The sequence below is a fragment of the Pleurodeles waltl genome, unplaced genomic scaffold (assembly GCF_031143425.1).
Source record: "Pleurodeles waltl isolate 20211129_DDA unplaced genomic scaffold, aPleWal1.hap1.20221129 scaffold_69, whole genome shotgun sequence".
NCBI lineage: Eukaryota > Metazoa > Chordata > Amphibia > Caudata > Salamandridae > Pleurodeles > Pleurodeles waltl.
The window spans coordinates 777889-792252 of NW_027150390.1; the positions used below are offsets into that span (position 1 = coordinate 777889).

Sequence of the window (14364 nt, forward strand, 5' to 3'; positions counted from 1 at the left end):
GAAAAAAGTTCTTGCAACTGCTAAGGAACTGGAGATTGAAACCAATGCAAAAGCTGCGCAGAAAAGGAGAAAGGGAAAGCAGCAGTTCAAATCATTGAAATAAGCATATATTGGCAGCAAGGGAAAAACAGCAGGGTAGAGAAAGAAAACAGCTCCACGAAATTCACAGGAGATTGATAATAGCAGGACAAAAAAAGGGAATAATAACGTTCCAAGCAGGCTCAGAAAGAAGTGCGAGGGTCCCATCTTTCTTTAATGGTCATAACTGTGCATCATTTCCTTTGAAGTGTAGGGTTGATTCTCTGACCATCTGTCTCCCTGACTTTGAGCAGAGACCGATAGTTGAGCAGTCTCTTCCCACAAAAAGCTGGCACAAACCTGCTGTTTTCCGCTCTGGCAGCGTGGAAACGAGAGAGTGGTCCTCACAAGAAAAAAAATCAATCCATGCTAGCAGAAGTTGGTTTTGATCCATCGACCTCGGGGTTATGGGCCCAGCACGCTTCCGCTGCGCCACTCTGCTTCCTGCTCAAAATGGTGTGATTATGCAGATCAGGAGCCTTCAGAGGAGTGGCATGGGATCGCTGGAGCTATTCTGGCAGGGCTCTCACCTCATTTGCCTAAGAATGTCACAAGGCATGCTGGGTGCAGAAAATCTTCGCCTTCCCCTCTCACAGTCAGTCATAGGGGAAAGTCAAGGCCCTCTCAGTCACTAGCCATGTCACGCCTTTGTCAAGACAGAAGCACCCCCACCCGCTCCTTCTCTGTGATCCTGCGCTACCATGCTCAGGTTTTGGCCTTACCTGGGAGCCAGAGGTGCACCCGGTGAGGGCTTGCCCGGTATGAGCGTTTGGGAGCGTTTGGGACATGAGTGGACTTAAGACTGGAAGTTCTGTCCATTCGAAGTAGCCAACCTTCCTGCTGCAGACAGGGGCTGTTCCCTTGGGTTTCTTTCACCTTGCTCTCGGATAAATTTGGTTGTATGCTGCAGTTGCCTGCGATGACTACAAGGTGGCGCTGCTTTCAGGTAAGAGCACAAATATGCAGAAAATGTTGGGGACTTTTGCCACATTTATCGGTGGTGGGTCTCGCACATTTTTTCCAGGGGAGAGATATTGACCTGAAACACTTTTTACTGCAGAGATGCTGAGGTAAAGGCTGGTCGGGCAGAAGGGCTTAGCCGTTTCATTGCCTGCCCCCCTGCAGCCCATTTATTACCAGCAGTTGTGAGTGGTGACTGCTGTTTGTAAAATAGAAAAATTTCAGGACATAGAAAGTCGCAGACTGAGCTTTTGGGATGCCTGCCTATGTCTTTGTTTATTATTTATCTAATAGCTGAGTAATCTGGTCAAGATATTTCTCTTTTTTTTAACATATTGCGTTAGAATAGCTACAGCTTGCTTAATGTATAAATATTAGCACTGCGTTGGCCGGGAATCAAACCCGGGTCAACTGCTTGGAAGGCAGCTATGCTCACCACTATACCACCAACGCTCCGTGGCATATGTATTTTTTAAACTCTAGACATCACAACCCTGAGTTCTATACTGCACCAGTATCAGAGGTATTTTTGGTTTACAGACCAACATGAAAATCAGGAAAAAAGTTCTTGCAACTGCTAAGGAACTGGAGATTGAAACCAATGCAAAAGCTGCGCAGAAAAGGAGAAAGGGAAAGCAGCAGTTCAAATCATTGAAATAAGCATATATTGGCAGCAAGGGAAAAACAGCAGGGTAGAGAAAGAAAACAGCTCCACGAAATTCACAGGAGATTGATAATAGCAGGACAAAAAAAGGGAATAATAACGTTCCAAGCAGGCTCAGAAAGAAGTGCGATGGTCCCATCTTTCGTTAATGGTCATAACTGTGCATCATTTCCTTTGAAGTGTAGGGTTGATTCTCTGACCATCTGTCTCCCTGACTTTGAGCAGAGACCGATAGTTGAGCAGTCTCTTCCCACAAAAAGCTGGCACAAGCCTGCTGTTTTCCGCTCTGGCAGCGTGGAAACGAGAGAGTGGTCCTCACAAGAAAAAAAATCAATCCATGCTAGCAGAGGATGGTTTCGATCCATCGACCTCTGGGTTATGGGCCCAGCACGCTTCCGCTGCGCCACTCTGCTGCCTGCTCAAAATGCTGTGGTTATGCAGATCAGGAGCCTTCAGAGGAGTGGCATGGGATCGCTGGAGCTATTCTGGCAGGGCTCTCACCTCATTTGCCTAAGAATGTCACAAGGCATGCTGGGTGCAGAAAATCTTCGCCTTCCCCTCTCACAGTCAGTCATAGGGGAAAGTCAAGGCCCTCTCAGTCACTAGCCATGTCACGCCTTTGTCAAGACAGAAGCACCCCCACCCGCTCCTTCTCTGTGATCCTGCGCTACCATGCTCAGGTTTTGGCCTTACCTGGGAGCCAGAGGTGCACCCGGTGAGGGCTTGCCCGGTATGAGCGTTTGGGAGCGTTCGGGACGTGAGTGGACTTAGGACTGGAAGTTCTGTCCATTCGAAGCAGCCAACCTTCCTGCTGCAGACAGGGGCTGTTCCCTTGGGTTTCTTTCACCTTGCTCTCGGATAAATTTGGTTGTATGCTGCAGTTGCCTGCGATGACTACAAGGTGGCGCTGCTTTCAGGTAAGAGCACAAATATGCAGAAAATGTTGGGGACTTTTGCCACATTTATCGGTGGTGGGTCTCGCACATTTTTTCCAGGGGAGAGATATTGACCTGAAACACTTTTTACTGCAGAGATGCTGCAGTTCTAAAGGCTGGTCGGGCAGAAGGGCTTAGCCGTTTCATTGCCTGCCCCCCTGCAGCCCATTTATTACCAGCAGTTGTGAGTGGTGACTGCTGTTTGTAAAATATAAAAATTTCAGGACATAGAAAGTCGCAGACGGGGCTTTTGGGATGCCTGCCTATGTCTTTGTTTATTATTTATCTAATAGCTGAGTAATCTGGTCAAGATATTTCTCTTTTTTTTAACATATTGCGTTAGAATAGCTACAGCTTGCTTAATGTATAAATATTAGCTCTGCGTTGGCCAGGAATCGAACCCGGGTCAACTGCTTGGAAGGCAGCTATGCTCACCACTATACCACCAACGCTCAGTGGCATATGTTTTTTTTAAACTCTAGACATCACAACCCTGAGTTCAATGACTATATTGCACCAGTATCAGAGGTATTTTTGGTTTACAGACCAACATGAAAATCAGGAAAAAAGTTCTTGCAACTGCTAAGGAACTGGAGATTGAAACCAATGCAAAAGCTGCGCCGAAAAGGAGAAAGGGAAAGCAGCAGTTCAAATCATTGAAATAAGCATATATTGGCAGCAAGGGAAAAACAGCAGGGTAGAGAAAGAAAACAGCTCCACGAAATTCACAGGAGATTGATAATAGCAGGACAAAAAAAGGGAATAATAACGTTCCAAGCAGGCTCAGAAATAAGTGCGAGGGTCCCATTTTCTTTCATGGTCTTAACTGTGCATCATTTCCTTTGAAGTGTAGGATTGATTCTCTGACCATCTGTCTCCCTGACTTTGAGCAGAGACCGATAGTTGAGCAGTCTCTTCCCACAAAAAGCTGGCACAAGCCTGCTGTTTTCCGCTCTGGCAGCGTGGAAACGAGAGAGTGGTCCTCACAAGAAAAAAAATCAATCCATGCTAGCAGAGGATGGTTTTGATCCATCGACCTCTGGGTTATGGGCCCAGCACGCTTCCGCTGCGCCACTCTGCTTCCTGCTCAAAATGGTGTGGTTATGCAGATCAGGAGCCTTCAGAGGAGTGGCATGGGATCGCTGGAGCTATTCTGGCAGGGCTCTCACCTCATTTGCCTAAGAATGTCACAAGGCATGCTGGGTGCAGACAATCTTCGCCTTCCCCTCTCACAGTCAGTCATAGGGGAAAGTCAAGGCCCTCTCAGTCACTAGCCATGTCACGCCTTTGTCAAGACAGAAGCACCCCCACCCGCTCCTTCTCTGTGATCCTGCGCTACCATGCTCAGGTTTTGGCCTTACCTGGGAGCCAGAGGTGCACCCGGTGAGGGCTAGCCCGGTATGAGCGTTTGGGACATGAGTGGACTTAAGACTGGAAGTTCTGTCCATTCGAAGCTGCCAACCTTCCTGCTGCAGACAGGGGCTGTTCCCTTGGGTTTCTTTCACCTTGCTCTCGGATACATTTGGTTGTATGCTGCAGTTGCCTGCGATGACTACAAGGTGGTGCTGCTTTCAGGTAAGAGCACAAATATGCAGAAAATGTTGGGGACTTTTGCCACATTTATCGGTGGTGGGTCTCGCACATTTTTTCCAGGGGAGAGATATTGACCTGAAACACTTTTTACTGCAGAGATGCTGAGGTAAAGGCTGGTCAGGCAGAAGGGCTTAGCCGTTTCATTGCCTGCCCCCCTGCAGCCCATTTATTACCAGCAGTTGTGAGTGGTGACTGCTGTTTGTAAAATAGAAAAATTTCGGGACATAGAAAGTCGCAGACTGAGCTTTTGGGATGCCTGCCTATGTCTTTGTTTATTATTTATCTAATAGCTGAGTAATCTGGTCAAGATATTTCTCTTTTTTTTAACATATTGCGTTAGAATAGCTACAGCTTGCTTAATGTATAAATATTAGCACTGCGTTGGCCGGGAATCGAACCCGGGTCAACTGCTTGGAAGGCAGCTATGCTCACCACTATACCACCAACGCTCCGTGGCATATGTTTTTTTTAAACTCTAGACATCACAACCCTGAGTTCAATGACTATATTGCACCAGTATCAGAGGTATTTTTGGTTTACAGACCAACATGAAAATCAGGAAAAAAGTTCTTGCAACTGCTAAGGAACTGGAGATTGAAACCAATGCAAAAGCTGCGCAGAAAAGGAGAAAGGGAAAGCAGCAGTTCAAATCATTGAAATAAGCATATATTGGCAGCAAGGGAAAAACAGCAGGGTAGAGAAAGAAAACAGCTCCACGAAATTCACAGGAGATTGATAATAGCAGGACAAAAAAAGGGAATAATAACGTTCCAAGCAGGCTCAGAAAGAAGTGCGAGGGTCCGATCTTTCTTTAATGGTCATAACTGTGCATCATTTCCTTTGAAGTGTAGGGTTGATTCTCTGACCATCTGTCTCCCTGACTTTGAGCAGAGACCGATAGTTGAGCAGTCTCTTCCCACAAAAAGCTGGCACAAGCCTGCTGTTTTCCGCTCTGGCAGCGTGGAAACGAGAGAGTGGTCCTCACAAGAAAAAAAATCAATCCATGCTAGCAGAGGATGGTTTTGAACCATCGACCTCTGGGTTATGGGCCCAGCACGCTTCCGCTGCGCCACTCTGCTTCCTGCTCAAAATGGTGTGGTTATGCAGATCAGGAGCCTTCAGAGGAGTGGCATGGGATCGCTGGAGCTATTCTGGCAGGGCTCTCACCTCATTTGCCTAAGAATGTCACAAGGCATGCTGGGTGCAGAAAATCTTCGCCTTCCCCTCTCACAGTCAGTCATAGGGGAAAGTCAAGGCCCTCTCAGTCACTAGCCATGTCACGCCTTTGTCAAGACAGAAGCACCCCCACCCGCTCCTTCTCTGTGATCCTGCGCTACCATGCTCAGGTTTTGGCCTTACCTGGGAGCCAGAGGTGCACCCGGTGAGGGCTTGCCCGGTATGAGCGTTTGGGAGCGTTTGGGACATGAGTGGACTTAAGACTGGAAGTTCTGTTCATTCGAAGCAGCCAACCTTCCTGCTGCAGACAGGGGCTGTTCCCTTGGGTTTCTTTCACCTTGCTCTCGGATAAATTTGGTTGTATGCTGCAGTTGCCTGCGATGACTACAAGGTGGCGCTGCTTTCAGGTAAGAGCACAAATATGCAGAAAATGTTGGGGACTTTTGCCACATTTATCGGTGGTGGGTCTCGCACATTTTTTCCAGGGGAGAGATATTGACCTGAAACACTTTTTACTGCAGAGATGCTGAGGTAAAGGCTGGTCAGGCAGAAGGGCTTAGCCGTTTCATTGCCTGCCCCCCTGCAGCCCATTTATTACCAGCAGTTGTGAGTGGTGACTGCTGTTTGTAAAATAGAAAAATATCGGGACATAGAAAGTCGCAGACTGAGCTTTTGGGATGCCTGCCTGTGTCTTTGTTTATTATTTATCTAATAGCTGAGTAATCTGGTCAAGATATTTCTCTTTTTTTTAACATATTGCGTTAGAATAGCTACAGCTTGCTTAATGTATAAATATTAGCACTGCGTTGGCCGGGAATCAAACCCGGGTCAACTGCTTGGAAGGCAGCTATGCTCACCACTATACCACCAACGCTCCGTGGCATATGTTTTTTTTAAACTCTAGACATCACAACCCTGAGTTTAATGACTATATTGCACCAGTATCAGAGGTATTTTTGGTTTACAGACCAACATGAAAATCAGGAAAAAAGTTCTTGCAACTGCTAAGGAACTGGAGATTGAAACCAATGCAAAAGCTGCTCAGAAAAGGAGAAAGGGAAAGCAGCAGTTCAAATCATTGAAATAAGCATATATTGGCAGCAAGGGAAAAACAGCAGGGTAGAGAAAGAAAACAGCTCCACGAAATTCACAGGAGATTGATAATAGCAGGCCAAAAAAAGGGAATAATAACGTTCCAAGCAGGCTCAGAAAGAAGTGCGAGGGTCCCATCTTTCGTTAATGGTCATAACTGTGCATCATTTCCTTTGAAGTGTAGGGTTGATTCTCTGACCATCTGTCTCCCTGACTTTGAGCAGAGACCGATAGTTGAGCAGTCTCTTCCCACAAAAAGCTGGCACAAGCCTGCTGTTTTCCGCTCTGGCAGCGTGGAAACGAGAGAGTGGTCCTCACAAGAAAAAAAATCAATCCATGCTAGCAGAGGATGGTTTCGATCCATCGACCTCTGGGTTATGGGCCCAGCACGCTTCCGCTGCGCCACTCTGCTGCCTGCTCAAAATGCTGTGGTTATGCAGATCAGGAGCCTTCAGAGGAGTGGCATGGGATCGCTGGAGCTATTCTGGCAGGGCTCTCACCTCATTTGCCTAAGAATGTCACAAGGCATGCTGGGTGCAGAAAATCTTCGCCTTCCCCTCTCACAGTCAGTCATAGGGGAAAGTCAAGGCCCTCTCAGTCACTAGCCATGTCACGCCTTTGTCAAGACAGAAGCACCCCCACTCGCTCCTTCTCTGTGATCCTGCGCTACCATGCTCAGGTTTTGGCCTTACCTGGGAGCCAGAGGTGCACCCGGTGAGGGCTTGCCCGGTATGAGCGTTTGGGAGCGTTTGGGACATGAGTGGACTTAAGACTGGAAGTTCTGTCCATTCGAAGTAGCCAACCTTCCTGCTGCAGACAGGGGCTGTTCCCTTGGGTTTCTTTCACCTTGCTCTCGGATAAATTTGGTTGTATGCTGCAGTTGCCTGCGATGACTACAAGGTGGCGCTGCTTTCAGGTAAGAGCACAAATATGCAGAAAATGTTGGGGACTTTTGCCACATTTATCGGTGGTGGGTCTCGCACATTTTTTCCAGGGGAGAGATATTGACCTGAAACACTTTTTACTGCAGAGATGCTGAGGTAAAGGCTGGTCGGGCAGAAGGGCTTAGCCGTTTCATTGCCTGCCCCCCTGCAGCCCATTTATTACCAGCAGTTGTGAGTGGTGACTGCTGTTTGTAAAATAGAAAAATTTCAGGACATAGAAAGTCGCAGACTGAGCTTTTGGGATGCCTGCCTATGTCTTTGTTTATTATTTATCTAATAGCTGAGTAATCTGGTCAAGATATTTCTCTTTTTTTTAACATATTGCGTTAGAATAGCTACAGCTTGCTTAATGTATAAATATTAGCACTGCGTTGGCCGGGAATCAAACCCGGGTCAACTGCTTGGAAGGCCGCTATGCTCACCACTATACCACCAACGCTCCGTGGCATATGTATTTTTTAAACTCTAGACATCACAACCCTGAGTTCAATGACTATATTGCACCAGTATCAGAGGTATTTTTGGTTTACAGACCAACATGAAAATCAGGAAAAAAGTTCTTGCAACTGCTAAGGAACTGGAGATTGAAACCAATGCAAAAGCTGCGCAGAAAAGGAGAAAGGGAAAGCAGCAGTTCAAATCATTGAAATAAGCATATATTGGCAGCAAGGGAAAAACAGCAGGGTAGAGAAAGAAAACAGCTCCACGAAATTCACAGGAGATTGATAATAGCAGGACAAAAAAAGGGAATAATAACGTTCCAAGCAGGCTCAGAAAGAAGTGCGATGGTCCCATCTTTCGTTAATGGTCATAACTGTGCATCATTTCCTTTGAAGTGTAGGGTTGATTCTCTGACCATCTGTCTCCCTGACTTTGAGCAGAGACCGATAGTTGAGCAGTCTCTTCCCACAAAAAGCTGGCACAAGCCTGCTGTTTTCCGCTCTGGCAGCGTGGAAACGAGAGAGTGGTCCTCACAAGAAAAAAAATCAATCCATGCTAGCAGAGGATGGTTTCGATCCATCGACCTCTGGGTTATGGGCCCAGCACGCTTCCGCTGCGCCACTCTGCTGCCTGCTCAAAATGCTGTGGTTATGCAGATCAGGAGCCTTCAGAGGAGTGGCATGGGATCGCTGGAGCTATTCTGGCAGGGCTCTCACCTCATTTGCCTAAGAATGTCACAAGGCATGCTGGGTGCAGAAAATCTTCGCCTTCCCCTCTCACAGTCAGTCATAGGGGAAAGTCAAGGCCCTCTCAGTCACTAGCCATGTCACGCCTTTGTCAAGACAGAAGCACCCCCACCCGCTCCTTCTCTGTGATCCTGCGCTACCATGCTCAGGTTTTGGCCTTACCTGGGAGCCAGAGGTGCACCCGGTGAGGGCTTGCCCGGTATGAGCGTTTGGGACATGAGTGGACTTAAGACTGGAAGTTCTGTCCATTCGAAGCTGCCAACCTTCCTGCTGCAGACAGGGGCTGTTCCCTTGGGTTTCTTTCACCTTGCTCTCGGATAAATTTGGTTGTATGCTGCAGTTGCCTGCGATGACTACAAGGTGGCGCTGCTTTCAGGTAAGAGCACAAATATGCAGAAAATGTTGGGGACTTTTGCCACATTTATCGGTGGTGGGTCTCGCACATTTTTTCCAGGGGAGAGATATTGACCTGAAACACTTTTTACTGCAGAGATGCTGAGGTAAAGGCTGGTCAGGCAGAAGGGCTTAGCCGTTTCATTGCCTGCCCCCCTGCAGCCCATTTATTACCAGCAGTTGTGAGTGGTGACTGCTGTTTGTAAAATAGAAAAATATCGGGACATAGAAAGTCGCAGACTGAGCTTTTGGGATGCCTGCCTGTGTCTTTGTTTATTATTTATCTAATAGCTGAGTAATCCGGTCAAGATATTTCTCTTTTTTTTAACATATTGCGTTAGAATAGCTACAGCTTGCTTAATGTATAAATATTAGCACTGCGTTGGCCGGGAATCAAACCCGGGTCAACTGCTTGGAAGGCAGCTATGCTCACCACTATACCACCAACGCTCCATGGCATATGTTTTTTTTAAACTCTAGACATCACAACCCTGAGTTCAATGACTATATTGCACCAGTATCAGAGGTATTTTTGGTTTACAGACCAACATTAAAATATGGAAAAAATTTCTTGCAACTGCTAAGGAACTGGAGATTGAAACCAATGCAAAAGCTGCTCAGAAAAGGAGAAAGGGAAAGCAGCAGTTCAAATCATTGAAATAAGCATATATTGGCAGCAAGGGAAAAACAGCAGGGTAGAGAAAGAAAACAGCTCCACGAAATTCACAGGAGATTGATAATAGCAGGACAAAAAAAGGGAATAATAACGTTCCAAGCAGGCTCAGAAAGAAGTGCGAGGGTCCCATCTTTCTTTAATGGTCATAACTGTGCATCATTTCCTTTGAAGTGTAGGGTTGATTCTCTGACCATCTGTCTCCCTGACTTTGAGCAGAGACCGATAGTTGAGCAGTCTCTTCCCACAAAAAGCTGGCACAAGCCTGCTGTTTTCCGCTCTGGCAGCGTGGAAACGAGAGAGTGGTCCTCACAAGAAAAAAAATCAATCCATGCTAGCAGAGGATGGTTTTGATCCATCGACCTCTGGGCCCAGCACGCTTCCGCTGCGCCACTCTGCTTCCTGCTCAAAATGGTGTGGTTATGCAGATCAGGAGCCTTCAGAGGAGTGGCATGGGATCGCTGGAGCTATTCTGGCAGGGCTCTCACCTCATTTGCCTAAGAATGTCACAAGGCATGCTGGGTGCAGAAAATCTTCGCCTTCCCCTCTCACAGTCAGTCATAGGGGAAAGTCAAGGCCCTCTCAGTCACTAGCCATGTCACGCCTTTGTCAAGACAGAAGCACCCCCACCCGCTCCTTCTCTGTGATCCTGCGCTACCATGCTCAGGTTTTGGCCTTACCTGGGAGCCAGAGGTGCACCCGGTGAGGGCTTGCCCGGTATGAGCGTTTGGGAGCGTTTGGGACATGAGTGGACTTAAGACTGGAAGTTCTGTTCATTCGAAGCAGCCAACCTTCCTGCTGCAGACAGGGGCTGTTCCCTTGGGTTTCTTTCACCTTGCTCTCGGATAAATTTGGTTGTATGCTGCAGTTGCCTGCGATGACTACAAGGTGGCGCTGCTTTCAGGTAAGAGCACAAATATGCAGAAAATGTTGGGGACTTTTGCCACATTTATCGGTGGTGGGTCTCGCACATTTTTTCCAGGGGAGAGATATTGACCTGAAACACTTTTTACTGCAGAGATGCTGAGGTAAAGGCTGGTCAGGCAGAAGGGCTTAGCCGTTTCATTGCCTGCCCCCCTGCAGCCCATTTATTACCAGCAGTTGTGAGTGGTGACTGCTGTTTGTAAAATAGAAAAATATCGGGACATAGAAAGTCGCAGACTGAGCTTTTGGGATGCCTGCCTGTGTCTTTGTTTATTATTTATCTAATAGCTGAGTAATCTGGTCAAGATATTTCTCTTTTTTTTAACATATTGCGTTAGAATAGCTACAGCTTGCTTAATGTATAAATATTAGCACTGCGTTGGCCGGGAATCAAACCCGGGTCAACTGCTTGGAAGGCAGCTATGCTCACCACTATTCCACCAATGCTTCGTGGCATATGTTTTTTTTAAACTCTAGACATCACAACCCTGAGTTTAATGACTATATTGCACCAGTATCAGAGGTATTTTTGGTTTACAGACCAACATGAAAATCAGGAAAAAAGTTCTTGCAACTGCTAAGGAACTGGAGATTGAAACCAATGCAAAAGCTGCTCAGAAAAGGAGAAAGGGAAAGCAGCAGTTCAAATCATTGAAATAAGCATATATTGGCAGCAAGGGAAAAACAGCAGGGTAGAGAAAGAAAACAGCTCCACGAAATTCACAGGAGATTGATAATAGCAGGCCAAAAAAAGGGAATAATAACGTTCCAAGCAGGCTCAGAAAGAAGTGCGAGGGTCCCATCTTTCGTTAATGGTCATAACTGTGCATCATTTCCTTTGAAGTGTAGGGTTGATTCTCTGACCATCTGTCTCCCTGACTTTGAGCAGAGACCGATAGTTGAGCAGTCTCTTCCCACAAAAAGCTGGCACAAGCCTGCTGTTTTCCGCTCTGGCAGCATGGAAACGAGAGAGTGGTCCTCACAAGAAAAAAAATCAATCCATGCTAGCAGAGGATGGTTTCGATCCATCGACCTCTGGGTTATGGGCCCAGCACGCTTCCGCTGCGCCACTCTGCTACCTGCTCAAAATGCTGTGGTTATGCAGATCAGGAGCCTTCAGAGGAGTGGCATGGGATCGCTGGAGCTATTCTGGCAGGGCTCTCACCTCATTTGCCTAAGAATGTCACAAGGCATGCTGGGTGCAGAAAATCTTCGCCTTCCCCTCTCACAGTCAGTCATAGGGGAAAGTCAAGGCCCTCTCAGTCACTAGCCATGTCACGCCTTTGTCAAGACAGAAGCACCCCCACTCGCTCCTTCTCTGTGATCCTGCGCTACCATGCTCAGGTTTTGGCCTTACCTGGGAGCCAGAGGTGCACCCGGTGAGGGCTTGCCCGGTATGAGCGTTTGGGAGCGTTTGGGACATGAGTGGACTTAAGACTGGAAGTTCTGTCCATTCGAAGTAGCCAACCTTCCTGCTGCAGACAGGGGCTGTTCCCTTGGGTTTCTTTCACCTTGCTCTCGGATAAATTTGGTTGTATGCTGCAGTTGCCTGCGATGACTACAAGGTGGCGCTGCTTTCAGGTAAGAGCACAAATATGCAGAAAATGTTGGGGATTTTTGCCACATTTATCGGTGGTGGGTCTCGCACATTTTTTCCAGGGGAGAGATATTGACCTGAAACACTTTTTACTGCAGAGATGCTGAGGTAAAGGCTGGTCGGGCAGAAGGGCTTAGCCGTTTCATTGCCTGCCCCCCTGCAGCCCATTTATTACCAGCAGTTGTGAGTGGTGACTGCTGTTTGTAAAATAGAAAAATTTCAGGACATAGAAAGTCGCAGACTGAGCTTTTGGGATGCCTGCCTATGTCTTTGTTTATTATTTATCTAATAGCTGAGTAATCTGGTCAAGATATTTCTCCTTTTTTTAACATATTGCGTTAGAATAGCTACAGCTTGCTTAATGTATAAATATTAGCACTGCGTTGGCCGGGAATCAAACCCGGGTCAACTGCTTGGAAGGCAGCTATGCTCACCACTATACCACCAACGCTCCGTGGCATATGTATTTTTTAAACTCTAGACATCACAACCCTGAGTTCAATGACTATATTGCACCAGTATCAGAGGTATTTTTGGTTTACAGACCAACATGAAAATCAGGAAAAAAGTTCTTGCAACTGCTAAGGAACTGGAGATTGAAACCAATGCAAAAGCTGCGCAGAAAAGGAGAAAGGGAAAGCAGCAGTTCAAATCATTGAAATAAGCATATATTGGCAGCAAGGGAAAAACAGCAGGGTAGAGAAAGAAAACAGCTCCACGAAATTCACAGGAGATTGATAATAGCAGGACAAAAAAAGGGAATAATAACGTTCCAAGCAGGCTCAGAAAGAAGTGCGATGGTCCCATCTTTCGTTAATGGTCATAACTGTGCATCATTTCCTTTGAAGTGTAGGGTTGATTCTCTGACCATCTGTCTCCCTGACTTTGAGCAGAGACCGATAGTTGAGCAGTCTCTTCCCACAAAAAGCTGGCACAAGCCTGCTGTTTTCCGCTCTGGCAGCGTGGAAACGAGAGAGTGGTCCTCACAAGAAAAAAAATCAATCCATGCTAGCAGAGGATGGTTTCGATCCATCGACCTCTGGGTTATGGGCCCAGCACGCTTCCGCTGCGCCACTCTGCTGCCTGCTCAAAATGCTGTGGTTATGCAGATCAGGAGCCTTCAGAGGAGTGGCATGGGATCGCTGGAGCTATTCTGGCAGGGCTCTCACCTCATTTGCCTAAGAATGTCACAAGGCATGCTGGGTGCAGAAAATCTTCGCCTTCCCCTCTCACAGTCAGTCATAGGGGAAAGTCAAGGCCCTCTCAGTCACTAGCCATGTCACGCCTTTGTCAAGACAGAAGCACCCCCACCCGCTCCTTCTCTGTGATCCTGCGCTACCATGCTCAGGTTTTGGCCTTACCTGGGAGCCAGAGGTGCACCCGGTGAGGGCTTGCCCGGTATGAGCGTTTGGGACATGAGTGGACTTAAGACTGGAAGTTCTGTCCATTCGAAGCTGCCAACCTTCCTGCTGCAGACAGGGGCTGTTCCCTTGGGTTTCTTTCACCTTGCTCTCGGATAAATTTGGTTGTATGCTGCAGTTGCCTGCGATGACTACAAGGTGGCGCTGCTTTCAGGTAAGAGCACAAATATGCAGAAAATGTTGGGGACTTTTGCCACATTTATCGGTGGTGGGTCTCGCACATTTTTTCCAGGGGAGAGATATTGACCTGAAACACTTTTTACTGCAGAGATGCTGAGGTAAAGGCTGGTCAGGCAGAAGGGCTTAGCCGTTTCATTGCCTGCCCCCCTGCAGCCCATTTATTACCAGCAGTTGTGAGTGGTGACTGCTGTTTGTAAAATAGAAAAATTTCGGGACATAGAAAGTCGCAGACTGAGCTTTTGGGATGCCTGCCTATGTCTTTGTTTATTATTTATCTAATAGCTGAGTAATCTGGTCAAGATATTTCTCTTTTTTTTAACATATTGCGTTAGAATAGCTACAGCTTGCTTAATGTATAAATATTAGCACTGCGTTGGCCGGGAATCGAACCCGGGTCAACTGCTTGGAAGGCAGCTATGCTCACCACTATACCACCAACGCTCCGTGGCATATGTTTTTTTTAAACTCTAGACATCACAACCCTGAGTTCAATGACTATATTGCACCAGTATCAGAGGTATTTTTGGTTTACAGACCAACATGAAAA

The 14364-nt window shown here is 47.0% G+C and overlaps 6 non-coding genes across 6 annotated transcripts; all 6 read right to left on the bottom strand.

The window, feature by feature from the left end:
- Window positions 1-1419: 1419 nt before the first annotated feature.
- TRNAG-UCC (transfer RNA glycine (anticodon UCC)) lies at window positions 1420-1491 on the bottom strand. Its single transcript has one exon. It is a non-coding gene; the product is annotated as a tRNA-Gly (tRNA).
- A 3116-nt stretch (window positions 1492-4607) lies between these two features.
- On the bottom strand, window positions 4608-4679 carry TRNAG-UCC (transfer RNA glycine (anticodon UCC)). Its single transcript has one exon. It is a non-coding gene; the product is annotated as a tRNA-Gly (tRNA).
- A 1529-nt stretch (window positions 4680-6208) lies between these two features.
- On the bottom strand, window positions 6209-6280 carry TRNAG-UCC (transfer RNA glycine (anticodon UCC)). The gene has a single exon. It is a non-coding gene; the product is annotated as a tRNA-Gly (tRNA).
- Window positions 6281-9400: 3120 nt separating this feature from the next.
- TRNAG-UCC (transfer RNA glycine (anticodon UCC)) lies at window positions 9401-9472 on the bottom strand. Its single transcript has one exon. It is a non-coding gene; the product is annotated as a tRNA-Gly (tRNA).
- Window positions 9473-12595: 3123 nt separating this feature from the next.
- On the bottom strand, window positions 12596-12667 carry TRNAG-UCC (transfer RNA glycine (anticodon UCC)). The gene has a single exon. It is a non-coding gene; the product is annotated as a tRNA-Gly (tRNA).
- A 1519-nt stretch (window positions 12668-14186) lies between these two features.
- TRNAG-UCC (transfer RNA glycine (anticodon UCC)) lies at window positions 14187-14258 on the bottom strand. Its single transcript has one exon. It is a non-coding gene; the product is annotated as a tRNA-Gly (tRNA).
- Window positions 14259-14364: the final 106 nt, after the last annotated feature.